Source organism: Ictidomys tridecemlineatus, chromosome 9 (genome assembly GCF_052094955.1).
Source record: "Ictidomys tridecemlineatus isolate mIctTri1 chromosome 9, mIctTri1.hap1, whole genome shotgun sequence".
In the NCBI taxonomy this organism is placed as follows: Eukaryota; Metazoa; Chordata; class Mammalia; order Rodentia; family Sciuridae; genus Ictidomys; species Ictidomys tridecemlineatus.
In genome coordinates this window covers 57,859,275-57,878,087 of record NC_135485.1, presented here as the reverse complement: position 1 = coordinate 57,878,087, position 18,813 = coordinate 57,859,275, and the positions used below count along the sequence as shown (strand labels likewise).

The 18,813-nt window shown below is 39.2% G+C and overlaps 1 protein-coding gene and 1 non-coding gene across 4 annotated transcripts in view; one reads left to right on the top strand and one right to left on the bottom strand.

The window, feature by feature from the left end:
• Nucleotides 1-18,813, bottom strand: part of Shroom3 (shroom family member 3) — a 300,611-nt gene that overhangs the window by 141,934 nt on the left and 139,864 nt on the right. The window lies entirely within an intron of this gene.
• On the top strand, nt 206-278 carry Trnas-aga (transfer RNA serine (anticodon AGA)). The gene has a single exon. It is a non-coding gene; the product is annotated as a tRNA-Ser (tRNA).

Sequence of the window (18,813 nt, the reverse complement as noted above, 5' to 3'; positions counted from 1 at the left end):
CTTTGCACATGCCCAGATGATTGCTGTTAAAACATTATTTATTGGGTTGGAGATGTAGCTCAGTGGTAGTTTGCTTAGCAAGTGCAAGGTTATAGGTTTGATCCCTAACACCACAAAACAAAAACAAAAACAAAATAACATTATTTATGGTCCAGGAAGGAAGAAATGCAGGACAGCTGTTCTGTTAAAGACTCTAAACCAGGGCTGTGAGTGTAGCTCAGTGGTAGAGCACTTGCCTAGAAAGCACATGGCCATGGGTTCAATCCCCAGCACTGCAAAAAACAAATTAACAAATGAACAAACAAAAAAGATCCCTAGCCAGATTACTAGAATCACACAATCTCAAATTAGATAAGAATACAGTCTTCATCTATCACACCCCCACTATGATGCTGAATCTCTTTTAGAATATCTACCACCAAGGGATTGTTGAACTCAGGGGCTTTTCTATTTTCAAACAATTTAATTGGTCTAAAATTCTTCCCACTATCAAGCCTGACTTCTGATTCCCATTAACGCCCACCCACTGTCCTGACTCGACTCCATGCAGTCTAATTCCTGTTTCACACAGTGGTCTTTTCAAGTATTGGAAGTCAGATACAACCTCTCAGTCTTCTCTGCTCTAAGATGCCCAGATATGACCAGGGAGGCACAAGAGGTAGATTAGCATGAAGTTCCATGGAGTGAAGGCTCTTCTGACTTTCTCACTTGACGAACCACTCAACGGGTTATCTTCCCTCTTGGGGTGCTAGGGATCAAATCCAAGGGCTGCCCAAATGCTAAGCATGTGCTCTACCACTCAGCTGCGTCCCCAGCCTCCACTCCATACTTTATACACATATCTGAAACTGAGAGACCAGGCTGTTCTTTGAGCCTACCTCCTGATCAAAACTCCAAATCCCAGCATATATAAATGGGAAACATCTCCGTGTTTTATAGAGCAGTGTCATTCAACTGTCATTCTCTGAATGAGAGGTGCAGTCCTCTTTCAGGACTGGGCCATTAGCACCATTTCTAGATCAAGCCGTATACATACCACAAGGGTCTCCCCGCCACCCCACTACACCCCCGGCCTCCTTTCCCTGTGCTTCTTCACTTGACTCCAGTGATGTGCTCACTCTCAATCACACCTAAAATTCTTAGCTGTAAAACAGCTGCTAAGCAGCAGGATGATGATTTACTTTCAACTTCAAACAGGATTTGTAAACACCATGATAAATGGGAAGAAGCACAAAAGCCACATTCCTCTAGCAGGTCCTCCGAACATACTGCATTGCAGCATCAGCTGGCATAAATCATTTGTTTTAAATCAGGACTGAAATTCCCCAGTGTTTCTTTCAGGCACCTTTCCTAGCCAATCCCCTGGAGAGGACAAGTCAATCAAAATTAAAGGTATCACAGCATCTCGAGCCTTGAGAGCGTTGATTCCAAATCCATTTAGTAGCTTTCAGTTGAAGGCAGTACTCAGAGCGTGCATCCAGTAGAGGGACTTTTATTATTTTTTTTTTAATAGAGAAAAAATATTAAATTTTCTAACATCAAAAATTTAGGTATAGCCAGGCGTGGTGGCACACACTGTAATCCCAGCAGTCAGGGAGGCTGAGGCCGGAGGATCACAAATGTAAAGCCAGCCTCAGCAACTTATCGAGACCCTGTCTCTAAATAAAATATAAAAAAGGGCTGGGGATGTGGGTTAGTGGTTAAACCACTCCCCCAAACCCTCCACCCCTGGTTCAATCCCCAGTACCACCATAATAACAAAAGAATTTAGGTATAGCTGCATGTGACTGCTTTCTGTAATCCCAGCTATTTGGGAGGCTGAGGCAGGACGATCACAAGTTCAAGGCCAGCCTGGGTAATTCAGCAAGACCCTGTCTGAAAATACAATTTTTAAAAAGGCTGGGAATGTAGCTCAGTGGCAGAGTTCTTGCCTAACCTGCATGAAACCCTGGGTTAGATCCCCAGTACCACAAAATGAAACAAAATAGTTTAAGCATGTCCTCATATTTGCTCGAACTTTCAGGACTGGGCCATTTTTGCACCTAATAAGGTCAACCGATCTCAAAGGGCAGCTGGGCATTTCTCCAGGTGGTACTGAGCTTAGCTCAATCTTTTCTTGAGTGGGGGAAGGGAATGGCAAAGTTTATTTGCAAAAAACCACATGGACGCACTCATACTTCTATCTTCAATGCTCATACTCCAGACCCAACCCCTTGTTGCACTTCTCTAAGCGCTGTGTTGGTTCACATAAATACTTTTGAGTATTTCGTTCTTTGGGATTGTTCACATAAAATCCAGATTCCTGGCCATGGTGAGTCTGTATTTCTTCACAATAATGACCTGCTGAAATTGAGAGGCAGCTGCCTCCTTTTAGATGGGGCAGGAGTCCTCCAATTTGCTCCAGTCTCTCTTCTCCCCAGTACGTTCTCAGAAAAAAAAGAGTTATTTAGATTATGTACCTGGCACATTCTATTCATTGTGTTCCTTTCTTCATCTTGCAGACTTGTGGATTTACAAATCTGGTAGATATTCCGGGGAAAGCTATAATAACTGTCAAATATTGGGGTTGGCCTTCCAGTTCCATGATAATATGATTTAGTGGCTTTCTGGGCAAAAGCTCTTCTTGATTCTAGTTCCTCAGAAGTGAGGTTGAGGACACAGCACAGCCAGTAAAAGCCATGACCAAGTGACTGATGACTCCTCCAGCCCTCCTTTCACACATGCCTTTATTTGAACCCAGTTACAGCCCTCTCTTGATTGCTATCAACATTATAACAAGAGGAGTCAAATGAAAGTTGAAGACTTTGGAACTTTGAAGACACAGTTCAGGTTTGAAAGAGGGACTTCCATCAAAATACTATGTGATTTTCTTCCAATTTCCAAATGGAGGGCTTTTATCAAAGCAAAGGAGGTTTTTTTTTTAATTTAAATTTATTTATTTATTCTAATTTGTTATACATGACAGCAGAATGCATTTCAATTCACAGTACACCTACAGAGCACATTTTTTTATTTCTCTGGTTGTACACAAAGTAGAGTCACACTATTTGTCTTCATACATATACTTAGAGTAATGATGTCCATCTCATTCCACCTTCTTTCCTACGCCAATGAGCCCTCCCTTTCCCTCTCTCTCTTTTGCCCCATCCAAAGTTCCTCCATTTTTCCCATACTTCCCCCCACCCACCCATTATAGATGAGAAAACATTTGGCCTTTTGGGGGGATTAGCTTAATTCACTTAGCATGATATTCTCCAACTCCATCCATTTACCTGCAAATGCTATGATTTTATTCTCTTTTAATGCGGAGTAATGTCCCATTGTGTATATATGTCACAGTTTCTTTATCCATTCATCTATTGAAGGGCATCTAGGTTGGTTCCACAATTTAGCTATTGTGAATTGTGCTACTATAAACATTGATGTGCTGTGTCCCTGTAGATGCTGATTTTAAGTCCTTTGGGTATCAACCGAGGAGTAGGATAGCTGGGTCAAATGGTGGTTCCATTCCAAGTTTTCCAAGGAATCTCCATACTGCTTTCCAGATTGGTTGCACCAATTTGCAGTCCCACCAGCAACGTGTGAGTGTGCCTTTTTCCCCACATCCTCACCAACACTTATTGTTGTTTGTATTCTTAATAGCTTCCATTCTAGTGAGCAAAGGAGGTATTTTTTTATTTTAAAATAATGTCCTTAAAAATAATTTTATTTTTTTCCATTTTTTAATTTGTTCTACTTAGTTATACATGACAACAGAATGCATTTCAAATCATTACACACAAATAGAGCACAACATTTCAATTCTCTGGTTGTACATGATACAGAGTTGCACCATTTGTGCAATAATATATGTACCATTTCACCTCCTGTGAAATGGGAGTTAGGCAAGTTTGAGGGTGACCATTGGAGTTCCTTTCCTATAACTTCCATTGGAGTTCCTTCTGTCTCATTGCACCATCTTTCATGCCCCATGCCCACTCCTCTTTGCCCAATCCAAAGTTCCTTCATTCTTCCCATGGCAAAGGAAGTATTAATGAAACAGATAAGACATTTTTCATGTAATGTGGTTACTTGGCTCCATGCAATTCTGTGAATTCTGCTAAAATACTAACAGTTCACAGTAAATGCTTTCTGTGAATTATTGCATGTATGTTCATAAAACTTGACAGCTTGAAAGAACCACTTCCTTTGGTATAGTCAGTGGTAACTTAAGGTAGAGCACTAAGGACTCATAGCTGCAACTTTCTAACAATTCAAGTTGTACAGACAAGGAGTGGGCTGACTTGGTAAATTGTGGGAAAACATGCAAGGAAAGGCCAGATGTGCATTTGTTCTAGATATTAAGAGTCTCCTGCATGGGACACAGTGGTGAAATGGGAGTTAGGCAAGTTTGAGGGTGACCATTGGAATTCCTTTCCTATAATGCCCTCTCCAACTCCCAAAACTGAGAATTTCTTCCTTCTCCTTCCATTTTTGTTTTGTTTTATTTTGCTTGTTTGTTTTTGGTAACATAGAAGACTACTAACTTAGCATTTACCTACCTAGGATGATTGATGACTGATGATTGATGATTAGTTGGCTTTAGAGTATTTGCAACATGTAACTCTTGCCTGACATAAATATCATTATTTGCCATAGTTTGGATGTTAAGTGTCCCCCAAAGGCCAGTATGTTAAAGACTGGTCCCCAGTGTGGTGTTGCTGGGAGATGGTAGAATATATAACAGGCAGGGCCAAGTGAGGTCTTCGGGTCATTGGGGGAGTGCCCCTGAAGAGCATAGTAGGAACAGGTGCCTTCCTTTTCCTCTCTTTGGTGGCTCCTAGATAAGCAGCTTGCTCCACCAGGCTCGATGGTCAGAATGTGCTACCTTGTTGCATTCCCAAAGCAATACAGCTAATTGATCATGAGCTGAAACCTTCAAAACTATGAACCAAAATTAGCCTTTCCTTTTTTTTACCCCTCAGTGCAGGAGATCCAACCCAGGTCCCTAAGCACACTAGATAAGCACTCCACCATTGAGCTATACACCTATCCCCAGCCTATTCTCTTTATAAGCTGGTTAACTCAGATGTTTGTTATGGTGATAGAAAATTATTATACCAAATTATTTTTCAGTATAGAAAACTTAATAATAGTAGCGACTGACATAAAATATGCAAACCCTAAACATCCAACCAAAAGAAAACACTTTTAACCCTGAGCTACTCCACATCTCACAGTGTTGAGCTCTGAGATTTAATAGCAATTTAAAGGGCATTATAATTCATTACTGGCTAACATAGTATTAGATCATCAGATCACCTCAAAAAAGTTTTAAGAATCCCTATATTATGAGCTTTGCTTCCATTTATGTCTTGCTTAGCTAAACGAACCATACAAACTAGTTATATACCTAATATTATTCTTTTTGGGGGGGGAGGGTATTGGGAATTTAACCCAAGAGAACTGTACCACTGAGCTACATCCCCATTCCTTTTATTTCTTTTGAGACCGTTCTCACTAAATTTCCCATGCTAGACTTGAACTTGTGATCCTTCTGCCTCAGCCTCCCAAGTTGCTGGGATGACCGGCATGCACTACCATATCTGGCACTAATATTATCCTCTTAGTTAGCCAGAGATTTAACTAGAATATCCTGCCTTAGGAAAAGCAAGATATGCAAGTAGATGCACATAGATTAATTTTTTCCTCTTCTTTCTGATGTAATATTACTGGATACTGCCATATCCAGAAGGAAAAACATCACTCTAAAAGATACAAAATTCCCCAGAGAGGGTTTAGAATAGAGGAATAGAAATATTGGGGGTTTTTGACAATGGGGGAGACAGAGGAGAGCAGGATATTTCGACCAGTGAGAATTGTGTCTGAGTCTTTGCTTGTGGAAAATGCAAGAATATATTCCAAGAATATTCTAAGAAGGAAAATGTACCTTATTCAACGAACCATTCAGCCTGTTTTAAGAATATTCTAAGAAGGAAAATGTACCTTATTCAACGAACCATTCAGCCTGTTTTGTCCAAAGAGGGTTTCATGGCCAATAATATAGACTCCGGGTAAATAAGGAAATAATCCCTTAGGGGTCCCCCAGGAACTCCACAAGTTGGAAGGAACAGAGGGTGCTGTGTGCCTGTAGGAAAGTGTCCCCTGGAAAGGCCATGCTGGATGCTGGCCATGTTCAGTGTACCTTTTGTGGAGTTCCTGGTATATCGTCCACACTGAGTAAATATTAAAGAACTTCCTCCACCCAGCTTAGTGGGAACTCAAGGGCACTATGACCTTAAGTTCTCAACATCGAAGAGCAAATAGAAAAACACCAAGAAAAGGCTGCCCTGAAGTATTGCCTAAAGATTTGCTAGGAAAAAGTGGGAGTCAGCCCATTCACAGTGCCAAACTGTCCCATTAGCACCTAGAATACATTTCCAGGAATGACTTATTACCACCATTTCCTCTTTTGCTAAATTGATTCAAAAAAGAGATGCCTCCTTTCTGCCCCTTCACCTCTGAGGTCACTCTCAGAAAAAAAAAATCTAGCATTCCTGATAAGACATAACCAAAACAACGAGATTGTTTGAATTCCACCGAGACCAATTCATCAAGCAGTGAAAAAAAAAATATCTCTCCAATTTCCAAGTTAAATAATCAGAATAGGAACATGGACTTTAAAAATGTGGGGTAGGGGGCGGGGCACAAAGTCAACTGGAATTTGGGAATAGAAGCAAGAAATGACTTAGAAAAAAATCATCTTAAAGATCTGGAGATGGAGAGTGGTGAGTTCACTTAAAATGGCCAACATGGTTAACTTCATGTTCATATATTTTAGTACAATATTTTCAAATAGGAAAAAAAAATCACCTAAAATTCTTTAAGCAAACCCCTTCCCCGCTTCCACTCACAGGGGAGAACAAACAAGTCAAGGTTCTTAAACTTCTTAACAGTTTCTCATTTGGATAAGAGCTACTGGACTTTGATGCAAGCAACATCTACCAGAACTCCAGCACTCCCTCCCCTACCCCATCCCCACACACTAAGAGTCTGGAAAGCTGGAGAGCTTGTTCATTAGTGAGACTCTAAACACATAATCTCTGACCCACCGTTGACTCTGGACCTCTCAGTCAACAGAAGAAGGGAAGATAACCTTGAGATTTGGCCTGGACAGAAGTTAACACCCCGATCTCTTGGCAGGGGTGCCTGCATGAAAACCCCAAATTGTAGAAGAAAACATGGAAAAGTAAGGGATCAATTCCCAGGGGTGTGTCTCACTGTAAACAACACACATACAAAGAAAACAAGAATCGCTACAAGGAGCACATCAAAACGTGGCTATTTGAGAAATATGTAAGTGGATGGCAGAAAATAAAGGAACAAAGAGATGCAATTATTTTTGAAAAGGTTTAATCTCTAAATTTCATATTAATTTATATGACACTAACTATTCCTCCCCACCCCCAACTCTTTCTCTCTCTCTTTGGCATCAGTACATTTATCTTCAAATCAGAAAATCCCTCAGTGTGGGGCTGGTGGTGTGTCTTGGTGGTAAAGCACTTGCCCAGCATGCACAAGACCCTGGACTCAGGCTGAGGCTGTGGCTCAGTGGTAGAGTGCTTGCCTGGCACATGTGAGGCTCTGGGTTCAATCCTCAGCATAATAAATAAATAAATAAATAAATAAATAAATAAATAAATAAATAAATAAATAAATAAACAAATAAACAAATAAACAAATAAATAAATAAACAAATAAATAAATAAACAAATAAATAAATAAATAGTATTATGTTCATCCACAACTAAAAAAAATTTATATATATATATATATAAAGAACCCTGTATTCAATTCCCTGGCACCATCAAAATAAATAAATAAACAAAAAGCCAAAATAATACAAACAACAACAAAACCCTTAACATGGTAAAGATGACTAAAAGCCACACTCAGAATCTAAGACTACCTTTTTAGGAAACCCAAAATTACCGAAAATGAACAGCTGTGGTTTTGCTAAACAAATGAAAACATCTTCACAAAATACCACTGTTTAACTCATAACTTGATGGCACATCACTCAATGAGAGCAAAAGAGTAAACACTTTCTGGAAGAAGGGTAGTTTTCTTTGGCTGGACAACCACCACATCATGGTTATTTTCGCTTCTAGTTTTACAATAAGGAAAGACTGGCAATGGCTTGTTTGCTTTGGTTTGACAGATGGTGGTCAAGTGTGGTACTGAGATTATATCCTCATTGCTCTTTAAAAAGGAAAACAAGGTACAATCAACTTTTGTTACAGAAAACGCTTCTCCCCTCTTGCCTGGGGGCTTCTTCAAAGCCTTTCACCTTTTGCTCTCCAGAGCTAAATAAAAATAAAGTAAAATGGGTACCAGGTGGCAGGAGCTGCTTGAAACAAGTTTGAAAATCTAAACTCAAGGCAAATGGGACATTTATAGTTCAGGAACTTTTACTGAAAAAGTAGATTCGTGCAATCTTTTCTAGTGTTAATGTCAGTCAGAAAAAACAGTAGGGTGAGCACATAATTCTAGACTTTGTCTGATTAGTTAAGTGTTGGGAAGGGTCCATGGGTGAAAGATTCAATTGCCTATGATGCTGCTCTTGATTTCCATTCTGATGGCCATTTGAAAGGAAAATAAAAGCTTACTTTTTCTTTTTTCTTTTAGTACCAGGAATTGAACCCATGGGTGCTTAAACACTGAGCTACATTCCCAGTCCCCACATCCCTCCCACTTTAAAATTTTTTTTTTGCTTTGAGACACAACCTGATTTAGTTGCTGAGGCTGACCTAAAACTTTCAATCCCTTTGCCTCAGCCTCTGGAATAGCTGGTATTACAGGTGCATGCCACCATGACCAGCCATGTTAATATTTTTAATTCTACAGATCACAGGTATTAAGTATGTTCACATTGCTCTGCAACCATCACCTTCATCCATCCACAGAACTATTTATATTTCCAAAATTGAAATGATTCCTATTAAATCATAACTCCCCATTCCTCCAGCACCTGGCAATCACCATTCTACTTTTTCTCTACTTCTGCCTATTTTTTAATGGAGTTGTTTTGCTTTTGTTGAGTTCCAGAAGTTCTTTATATAGTTTGGATATTAACCCCTTACCAGACATATGAGTAACAAATATTTTCTCTCACACCCCTGAGTATTTCATTTGGGCTCTGAGAAGATTTAGATTTTTTTTTTTTTTTTTTTTTTTTTTTTTTTTTGGTATCAGGGTGATATGGCAACTGGACTAGGACCCAGGATTAGAGAAGGGTCACTTTCCATGACAATAGTGTGAAGCACTTTTTTTTTTTTTTTTTTTTTTTTTTTTTTTTGGTGCCAAGGATCAAACCCAGAACCCAGGGTCTCTTATATACTAAGTAATTGCTCTATTACTCAGATTCACTCCCAGCTCCAAAGTTCTTTGGTACTAACTTACCTGATCCTCACATTAATTTTCTTGTATTACCAAAGAGGAAACACATACTCTAAAAGGTGAATTAAACTGCTCAAGGCCATTCTCCTAATGGTAAAGTAGGGTTTTTCACTTGGTTCTTCTGACCTGTACTGTAGGATGTTATACAATCTCTGCCTAATAAACAAATAAGGTTCCCAGAGAATATCATCTACAAACCAAGCCAACAGACTGGAGTAAGAGGTAATATGCTGAAAACTCTGCTTCTTTTTCTTTTAATCAAAAACGAAAATACCAGACATCCCCTTTACCCGGATGTTATTTTCTGGCTTCATTAAGATGAGTTGATAAAGTAAAAGGAATCTGCTCTAAGGCAATGAGGAAAGTGATGGTGGTGGGAGGCCAAAGTAAAGCTGACCCAGACTGTCTTCCAGAGAGAGCTGAATGTTTAGCTTTGGTGGATTATGGCAGAGTGTGCCTTCCTCCCAAGGTGGTCTGCATATGGACATTTCCCTGATTGGAGCTCTGTGCCGTCACATCCACGGGCAGCTGGCCCATTTGAGCTTCTCTTTGTGTGCAGGAGGAAAGGGCAGGACTCGGGCTGTGCAGCCAGAACCTCAGGTACCTGGCAAGGCCAGTGATGTACCTCGCTGCCTGGAGTAAAAAGCCTACCCCGCTGGAGATCAAAGTGTGATAACATGAGGCCAGTCTCACCAGTCACCACCTCACCACCTCAATCACCACCTCAACACGGTGGCTACACTTTAACCACCCCAGATAAAGGTTAGTGTTACTATTGGTTAAAGGGCTCTGGGAGTATATATGGCCTACTGATGACTCATTTCCAAGGACAACCAAGGATTGAGGAGGGGGGTGCCCAATGATCATGATGCTTTGAAGTACAATTCCTCAGTCAGTGAATTCATCAACTTGGGTTTGTACCTCAAGTCACTGACACTTAAGTAGTGACTTATTCTGATGTAAAGCTGGCTATTTAAGGTCCCCCTCAAAACTCTATCCTTTATTAGGCATGAAAAAAAACTCCACCCCTCATAGAAACTAGGCCCAACAGGATTCTTCCAGAACCTGGTGCTTTGTGTTGGACTTCACAGCTGCAAACTCAAAAATGTGGTGGTTTGTAGTTAGTTATAAATAGAAAATGTGGAGGTCCCACAGGAAGGCCTGAGCTTTATTTGTCTTCAGATATTGACATTCCGGGAGCCACCACAACAAAAACAGAATTAAGATGCAAAAGGAATTCAGGCCCTTCCTTGGCTATCCCAAGCCTGGGAATCTTTTCAAATTTAAATGAATATCTGTCAAACTAATTAAGAGAAGATTCAGTGCTCTTGTTCTGAGCTCATTAGAGAGCAACTTACTGGTCATAAATTCCTCAGGGAGTGGGAGTGAATAGTCTCTCCACTCTTGCTTAAGATTCCTGGCTTTGCTTATTTCCAGTTTGGCCTGTTCACCTCCTAAACCCAGAAAGGCCGCAAAACATGCGTTGAATCAAGTTTTAATTGCATAAAACAGAAATGGATAGGGTAATGAGATGTTGCAAGTGGTGCTTTTAAATAGGGGGAAATGACAAGTCATAATTTGTATTTGAGTAACAACTTTTTTTCCTAGATGTTTTATATTTATGAGTACATTGCAAATCTCAAATATTTCATGCATATACTTATACATATAAATGTGAATATTACACACACAGAGATACACACATACATACACACGTGCACACACACATATTTGACAGTTTTTCCATCATTTTTGCAGACTTTGTAGTTGAGGCCTAGAAAGCTGATTTGGTGGCATATTTATGCAAATTATGTCAGAGTCTGAGTTTAACATACCAAAACCACTACCTGCATGTTCCTACAGCATATATTGGACTCCTGCCAGTACAATATTGTGTATGTTTTCTAATGTAACATGTGTGTAGTTAATATGCCCAGTAACTTTGCAGGCAGAGATTTTTACACCCATTTTACAAATAAGAAAACAGAAGTTCAGGACACTTACACCACACTGGTAAGCAGCAAAGTCCATAAAAAGTATAACATTTAGAAATACTTGTTTCAAATATATTGTATTGTGGCTTTTCCACATTTTTAGAAATTTGAAATGGTAAAGGGTGGTTCTATATGTAAAGTTTTATTATTGGAAAGAAATTTAACTGTAACTATTAGAATTTCCACCAACTTTTACATTTGAGAAATTGTTTTTCTCTCTATTTAAAAGCTGGACTTGGTGGCTTATACCTGTAATCCCAGCGACTCAGGAGTCTGAGGCAGGAAGATTGCATGTTCAAACTCAGCCTCAGCAACTTTTAGTAAGGGGCCCCGAGCAACTCAGTGAGACCCTGTCTATAACAAAATATATATTTTTTTAAAAAGTGCTGGGATGTGGCTTAGTGGTTAAGCACCCGCAGGTTCAATTACTGGTACCAAAGAGGGGGGGAAAAAAAGCCTACATCTTTTCCTCATTTCCTTTCTTTGCTCTGGGATGTATGCCACTGAAAAAGTATTTTTCCCTTGAAGAGACTCCACTAAACTCCTCCATTCTTGTAATTTAGCTGAGCTGCAGAGTTTTCTCCACAACTCAGGCAACTCTCTTTGAGTATTTTGCTATTTGCATCTTAAGACAATTATATTTTCTCCTTGCCCAAGTTAGAGGAATGGGCTATACCCTCTGGCGGTTTAAAAGGATATAGAATGGAATGTGTTGAAACTAAAATGCCTGCTGAATTCAAATCTAATTTATGGTGTAATTCATTATTTTTCCAACTTTTCTTGGAATATCTGTAATGGGAACTATTCTCTTCTACTATCATGCAATAAAATGCTTCAAAATATCTCTTCTGGACTGGATATCATTTACTTTTTTCTTGAGTACATTTTGGCTTTGATTTCTCCATCATGCTTTTAATTAAAGTTCTCTCTGATGATGCTGTCAAGGCCATTAAGTCCACTGCTGTGCCCACATCATTGAAGTCATCATGAAATAGAGCCCCTGATCCTCCTACAACAAATCTTTCCACACGTTGCCTCATACTGATGCTTTTATCACCATGGGGACATTACTCTTAGAGCCTGCATTCAAGTTGCATAAGAGGGTATTTAAATCCAAATCAGTTTAATGTTTACTAGTAATGCTTTGTTCACCACTATATCAAAAGTACATCTGCTCTGACCCTTGAGGAATTCAATCCAGAAAAACACATTAAATTGATTTTGACTTTTTAGAGACAAAATGTACCCTAGAGATCAACTAGTTCCCACTGTGTTGTTTCATAGATGAGCAAATCCTTGGCCTTCTATATCCAGGTAACTGGTCATTTGTTAGAAATCCAGCCTGGAATCATAATATAATTCCCAGACCTCTTGTTTTGAATACAATATCACTTTTGTTTTATAAAACTTATAATTTTAATGTTTCTATATTCTTACTTTTCCCCTTTCCTATGCTGCATTGAGTGGTTAGATTTCAAATGTTTCAGACGTTGTCTAACAATTATTAACACAGATGCTTGAATGGCAATGATTTCTAATATTTTCAAGATAATCTTTAGGTGGCTAATTCTCATTTTAACAAGGCAATTCAGACTTTTAAGAGATCATTTTGATCAATCACCTTTGCTTACTGGAATAACACATAGACAATTTAAATACCAAGTTAAATGTAATTAAGCTCAAAACCAACCATGTATTTTTTTTTTTTTTTTTTTTTTTGGTGGTGCTGAGGATTGAACCCAGGGCCTTGTGCATGCAAGGCGAGCACTCTACCAACTGAGCTATGTCCCCAGCCCCAATCATGTGTCTTTATTTAAGAGAAAAAGTGAGATTTGTTTCTAGGAAATAAACTAAAAAGCCAAAGCTATAAAACCTTTTCCACCTACTTATGTAGAGCATTTTGATTTTATCTTGCTTTAGAAAACTAAATACAATAAATACCACATGTCAGCAGCTTGGCATATATATACCTATACTAGATTTGATATCAACATCTTTTAGAGTACTGTCATCCAACACGCCCAAGTACCACATACATCAGCTAACTAATTGGAAGCATCCTCTTCTCAGAGGCTCCAGTTCTAATACATGTCCTCTGCTTCCTGAAGACAAAGCCACACTAGTGGCTTGGGAATCCAAGATGCTGATCTCCTTCTGGTATTTCATTTTATCATCCAGTATAGAAAGTCAGTATGACTACAATACAAGTCAATAAATCTCTCTTCTGTTAGTTTCAAAGTATGTGTTTCTAAAAGATAACTGTCTCAAGGAACATGAGGTAATCAAATTAGGTACCTTTAGATTATGTTAGACTTGGGTGAACTGCATAAGTCCAATTATCAGTCCCATGCTATATACAAATACATAATAATATAAAACAATGATGATGATAATAACAATAAAATTAGCACATATTGAGTACTTACTTTGTACTAGTTACATGCCTTCACCCATTAAATCCTTATAGTTACTCTGAGGAAAATACTATGACTATTATCCTCATTTGAAGGATAAGGAAACCAAGGCACTGGGAAAGAAGCAATGTGTGCAAAATTGGACAGCCACAGAGTGTCAGCAACAGACCAGGATTTGAACTCAGGCCATTTGGCTCAAGTCTTATCCTCCTAACACTTACGCTTTATTTGCACAGAGAGTTCCACTGTAGAATCTGAAGATGCACTAGCATTATCATAATGAAAAGTAATTTGCTTTTTTATGGTTTAGACTAGGGATTCAACTTAAAAGCCATTTCATATCATTTAATAAGATTATTTATTATTTACCTTTTGGAAAAATCAACCTCAAAGTCAATGTTGACTTTGGCAATACATTTCCACTGGGCATATTTATAATATCCATCAATCTTATGTGTTATAAGTAAAATCATTGACTATTTATAGTTCCCTGTTTCTTATGATCTCTCTGAACTTGCTTTGAAGGATCAGAACATGTCACCCCAAAACATGCTACATTAGCAAAAGGACTAAGTTGGGTTAACTGCAGTTGATACTCAGATTCAGGAAAAGTTCTCTACCTTTGTTTATCTGTCTAAAAGCAGAGAAAAACTTACATTACCCTCTAAGGAAGGTACTCCACCATACCAAGACAGAAGGGCTACAATTGTCACTGATGTAGCCCTTTACCCATGTATTTCCATACTTCTGACTCACTTGAAGCCTGATGAAAACATAAAATTACAAAATAAAAATATTTTTTAAAGATGTAATTGGATTTTTCTAAAATCATTTCAAAGGTTTTTACAGGACTGACACACGGGATTTCCTTATGCTGGTTGAGGTAATGGAGTCTCTTCTATTATATTGGGTGCATATATTTTTCAGGAAACAGTCCCAGTTTAAAGTTTGATTCTGTGGAACCTAGCTCCAATAACTCCATTCTGCTTTGGTCAGTCCAAACAATGACCTCCCATAAACCACTCACAAGCCTTAGCCCTTTTTCATTATTTCTTTAGTAGGTAAACAAGCCCTTGAATCTAACCTGTTCAATTCTGACTCATCTATTTTCTCTGAGCCCTAAAGCATCTAAGTTGTAATAAAAGGTATGTGCTTTTTCCCTTAAAAAAATTGTTTACCATAATTAAATTTTATCTTGCCCACTATGTACCAGTGTACTTCTACCAGTAAGCCCCAGATCTGGTATTTCTTTTTAAAAATAAAGCAAAACTTTTTTTTTTTTTTTTTTTTTTTTTGTACTGGAGATTAAACCCAGAGATGTCTAAACACTGAGCCACATCTCCAGCCCTTTTTATTTTTTTTAGATTTTATTTAGAGACAGGGCCTTAATAAGTTGCTTAGGGCCTTGCTAAATTGCTGAGAATGGCTTCGAACTCACAATCCTCCTGCCTCAGCCTCCTAGGCCTCTGGGATTATAGGTGTGTGCCACCACATCCAGCACAAAACCTTTCCACAGGGAGGAAAAAAACATGAAAATGAACCTATGACTACACAGGTCCTTTATTATGGATTCGTATAGTTTACAGTTTAAAAGTAAAGATGAATAGAAAAATGTGGATCAATTTTATAATTTGTAAACTATAAATAAATAAAATCTTGAGGAGAAATCTTTCCTTGGTTCAACCTTCCTTTCTTTCTTCCTTCCTTTTTTTCTTTCAATGAGGTGATTAATAGGACTTTCTTTTCTAGTAGCTATTCCTAAAATCCCTTAATTTTTTGGTATCATGAGAAGTACTTTTCATAAGAATTGGGATAATACATATTCAATAAATGACTTGTGAATCAAATCAAGGAAGACAGAGAAGGAGGTGGAAAGAAAGTTTCTGCAATCGCTCTGGACAACTTCACACTTGGCAAGTATTTGAAAAGCCAACTTTCCCTTTCCTTGAAGGAGAGTGTTGAAATGTGGAGGCATGTCCTCACCCAGCCTCTTCCTTCTGCCCTCTTTATCACCATAGAACAGCTGTGTGTGCCCAGGGTGGTCAGCCAAGGAGCCAGCCAGTGAATCCCTGCGTCCATCTGGCACTGGCCTATTCCCCACCCACGGTCTCCCAAGCCCCTGGCCTGACTTGTCTGGTAATTTGAGAATTAGGTTTAAAGAAAAAAGTCCAGACTAAACCTGTCCCAAGATAGAGGAATTTTTTTTTCCCTACATAGTCTGAGGAAAATAATTTCATTTCTCAGAAAACAATGGGAAGGCTAATTTCTTGCTGAAAGAGTCTCCAGTGCTGGCTCATAATCACCTGTTGTTCTCAATAGCCATTTGTTATCTCAGTGTTTATTCACCTTGGCACTGCTGACATTGTGGGCCAGATAATTCTTTGTTATGGGAACTTCCAGTGTCTTGCAGGGTGTTAACTACTAGCATCCCGACCATCTACCCAAATAGATGTCAGCAGCAGGACCCCCACCCCCACAGTTGTGTCAAGCAAAAAGGTCTTCAGACGTTGTTAAATGTCGCCACAGGAAAATTCACCTCTAATTGAGAACTACAGATTTAAAATTTTAACTGTCATGGAATTTTCTAGTTTCTTTTTTATGGCAAACACGTCATGGTTGGCTAATTTTAAACACTTAATTTTTTTTTTCTTCCTTTTCAAAGGCATATTAGATTTAGATGATCCTAGTCTCTGATTCTGTTTGAATCTCATGGTTGCTTCTTGAAAACTGGGTGGTAATCAAAAATAATACACCTGCCATTCTAACAATACTACCTCCTAAATTCCTTTTCCTTTTTTATAGGTGAGATGGAGGCACACTAATGTGTTTTCAGTTACACTGCAGCATTAAAGCATTTTTCTGTGAAAACATAAAATGGGAGCATTTATAAAAATTTTTCATATCATACCTATACCTATTGGGAAAAAAAAACTGGCAGGACCATCAGAGACATTCCAGAACAATGACCAAAGTTACAGTCACCGAAAGTTTTATCAATACTTTTTCTTGATAAGAAAGTCAAAGCACATTTTCTTTGGGTACTTTCAGATGCTCAAGCCACAGGCTGGTCATTAACAACAAATATTCCATGTTGAATTATTAATGCAATATCCAGTGTAGTTTCAGGGGCCTCTCCTATCCTAGAAAAAAAAACATTTCGGTCACGTGAAAATCAAGAGCTCCACAGTCTTCTGCCTTCTTTCCAGAGGTTTCTATAATCTAACGATATGCTCTCTATCTCAAATGCACCCCAAGTGCATTATCGAAAGGCACATCAGGAAGGAGCATGGGATGTATGCAATCTGCTCTGTGACTCATGAGGCATGGACTCTTCCTTGGACCACCCCACAAAGGTGGCAATATAGTATACATTCGCCATATAATAGATACAGGCCAAAAAATGCAAACCCTTTCCTTTCTTGATATCTGAAACTGGCATTAATAACAATAATAACAGCAAAAATGACCCCTTCTACCCCACCACTTATGACCAATAGGCCATCTATGCCAAACCCTTCACTTTCCTTATCCCTTAACCCTCCAGCAGCTCCATGGGGTATGCCATGTGTACCTCAATTTTACAGATCAGATTCATAGAGGTAAGTATTCTGCCCAAAGTGACAGAAGGTGACAAACTTGGAATTCAAACCCCAAAACCATTAACCATCTTGACAAGCACAGGGTGACAGGCAGAATGCTGTTAATGTGTCCATTACCAGAAACAAATAGAACAAAACCCTGTTTTCTCCAAAGACAATGGGGAAAGAATTAGATTCATACAGTTTTATTCTTTGTGTGTGTGTGTGTGTGTGTGTGTGTGTGTGTGTGTGTGTGTACTGGTGGATGGAACCCAGGGTTTTGCACATGTTAGGCAAGTGTTCTATTACTGAGCTAATTCTCAAGCCCTTTTTATTTTATTTTCAGTCAAAGTCTTGTTATATATTGTCCAGGCTGGACTTGAACTTGCCATCCTCCTGCCTTAGGCTCCAGAGTAGCTGGAATTACAGGCGTGCGCCACTGTGCCCGGGCTCATTTCACTCATAAAAGAAAGAATAAAGGTGATGAACTAGTCATCTGAGGCTGGGCATTGTTTTATGTCCTATCTTGAGTGACCTGATTTACTGCTGGGGGTTTCGCTATACCTGAAAGAAATCCTAACCCCAAACACAGCTACGATTTCCTTGGGCAACAATGGGTCATTCTCTGAAGGGATACAACCCAAGACCAGGGTGTTTTTCTTCTGCCTCAAAAGCTACTTGGAAGCCTTCTTTTTAATCTTTAACCACAACACTTATATAAGGAGCTTTTTTATTGTTATTATTCAACAGTTAGCACCTTACCACATTTTATGTCAAAGTTCTTGGGCTTATCAGTCCTTGCTGGATAGAGATAACCTTTACTGAGCAGCTGAAGCTAAAAGCCGAGGGTTCATCTTCGTTCCCCTCACCCAGGCAGCCAGCCTGTCACCAAGTCTACCCAGGCTACCTTCTAGATACCAAATGCACGGCTGCCCTGACCCATAGTCACAGTTCAGTCAGGTCCTCATTATTTCTCATCTGGATCACTCTGCCCTCAGGAGTTTCCTTTACTCGGGATTTGACATCTTCAACTTCCAAAATACAGCAGCTGGTCTGAGAGCTGGTCACAGCTCTGCCTTTTCAATTCTTCATTAACTCGCATCACCTTTTGGGTCCTGCTCAAACTCATGAGCATTCTCACATACACTCTGTAGTCCAAGAAGACCACGTCCACTCGGGCAGGGTTACCCCCAGCCCATGTGGCACCAGTACAAATTAGAAAGACACTCTTTTTCTAGTGGATGCAGCTGCACCAGTAAGCAAAGCCCAGTGTGGATTTCAGCCCCAAATGCAGCAAAGGCTTTGCAGCCCTGGCCCCGAGGTTCTCATTAAGCTCTTCTCTGCCTTTGCACAAACTGTTTACTTTGTGGAATGCCTTTATCACTATAT